The sequence below is a fragment of the Suricata suricatta genome, chromosome 6, assembly GCF_006229205.1.
Source record: "Suricata suricatta isolate VVHF042 chromosome 6, meerkat_22Aug2017_6uvM2_HiC, whole genome shotgun sequence".
Classification (NCBI taxonomy): domain Eukaryota; kingdom Metazoa; phylum Chordata; class Mammalia; order Carnivora; family Herpestidae; genus Suricata; species Suricata suricatta.
The window spans coordinates 44,412,842-44,414,909 of record NC_043705.1 but is presented as its reverse complement, the minus strand read 5'-3'; the positions used below and the strand labels follow the sequence as shown (position 1 = coordinate 44,414,909).

Here is a 2,068-nt window from a genome sequence, read left to right as displayed (position 1 = left end):
GATAACAGGGCAGGGAATATTAGTGTCCAAGTTATGGCGGGACCCAATCAAAAGATGCTGAGTGTTTAAACCTTAACTTTGACCAATGCCTGTGCTGTGGCCGCGGAACGCCCCAAACTTGTTTGTATCTGCCTATAAAAAAAGTGTAAATCGCCTGCTCGGGGCTCTCTCTCTCTCCCCGCTCTATCGGCGTGGAGAGTGCGGAGATCCCGGGTTCGAACCTGCAATTAACGACCCTTGCCGCTTGGCTTTGACTCTGGACTCTGGTGGTTCATTTTTGGGCATTTCATTTGGAGGTTCCACCGAGATCTTTTTCCCCGAAAGCCACCAGACCCCAAGTCAACGGGTCGCTCCTTCTGACTCCGATCGGTAAGTGAGCCAGCTCAGTCTGTCTGTCCGTTTCCCTGTTCTGTCGGTGCCTAACTGTGTCTGTTTCACTGTTCTTTCGGAAACGCCCGCGCGGGGTCTGGGCGCTTTTTGTGCCGTCTGGACTGACAAAAAGCCCTGGCGGACGCGCTATCGGGCAGTCAGTCGGAAGCCGGAGAAGACGTCCCCGGCTCCCATCTGGGCGCTGTTTGTGCCATCTGGGCACACTGGTGGCAGCAGTGTTGTGCCCCCTTTAGGTACAGGGAGACTGGGGCAGGTCTCCTCTGTCAGACGGACACCAGAATATACACGGATGAGGGCAGGTTCCATCGCTCTGGTGTCACCATGCGCAGCGATCTATAGGCGCAGCAATTTATGTTTTATGTTTCCCATTGCCTGTTAACCCTTTTTTTTTCCCTGAAGAGGTCAGACCTAGTGCCACTAAACACTCTTATAACCTCACCAATATGCCTCTTAGGTCTCTTTCTCTGGGGACTGCAGCCCCGCCTCAACCGGTCCAGAAGTAGACTCATCTATAATTGGGTTGTTTCATTCCCTATGTTCACCTTACTATTATAATGCACTGCCACCCTTTTCCCTTCGTCGACATCGCACTATTTACATTAATCCTTGCTATCGGATTGGCAGAAGTTGCCCCTGCCAGCTGGGGCCGTGGGGAATGGCACTCACTCTGCTTTTGTGGGTAGGGTGTTTTGTTAACATCCGTTGTTTTCTCCCGTCAGTTTTTGGCTGATAAATTAAGGCTTGGCGGGAGGGTCTGCGATCTCAAAAGTTTCTGCGGGAAGATCCCCCATCTTAAAACCTTCCCCGCCAACCCATTATCCAATAGGTACTTCCCATAGATCGCCAACTCAGCCTTCTCTCCCCTACAGAACATGGGACAGCATCAGAGCTCACCCCTTTCCCTCCTTCTAACCAAATTCAAGGAGGTCCAAGCTCGAGGTTATAGCTTAAGCTTGGATATCCGCAGATCTAAACTTATCACCCTTTGCCAATCTGAGTGGCCTGCTTTCGAGGTCGGATGGCCCTCGGAAGACACTCTTAGCCTGCCAATAATTACAAAAGTTAGACTCCGGGTACTCCTACCGGGAAAGGAAGGCCACCCAGACCAGGCACCTTATATCTTCATTTGGCAGGACCTTGTCGAGAACCCCCCACCCTGGATTTCTCCCTTCCTTTCCTCAAATCTCTACAAGATCCTTGCAGCTGGACCTATTAACCCAATCAGAGCAGTGACACCAACTGCTCCAGTCCTCCCCGACAACCAGGACTTACTATTATTATATCTGCCCCCATATCTTCCCCAACCGGTGGCCCCAATGCCAGAGCCCGGTCTACAGGCAGAACCTCCACAAGGAGGCCAAGCGCCTGTGGGCCTACAGGTGGGGGCTGAAGGTGGGGCCGAAGGACCGGCAAACCGAACAAGAGGGCGAATTCAGAGGGCGAATTCAGCGGGACACAGCCCCCCACTCTCCTGACTCCACAGTAGCCCTCCCCTTGCGAGAGATCGGCCCTCTGGACAAAACCGGTAACCCTCGACTCCAATATTGGCCCTTCTCGACTAGTGACCTGTATAACTGGAAAACCCAAAACGCCCGTTTCTCTGATAACCCCAGAGATCTTATCGCCCTTCTAGAGAGCATAATGTTCACTCATCAGCCCACCTGGGATGATTGTCCAC

At 52.6% G+C, this 2,068-nt stretch overlaps 1 protein-coding gene across 1 annotated transcript in view; it reads left to right on the top strand.

Moving 5' to 3' along the window:
• LOC115293430 overlaps positions 1–2,068 on the top strand; it is a gene marked incomplete at its 5' end in the record, with an annotated part of 450,889 nt that overhangs the window by 2,670 nt on the left and 446,151 nt on the right.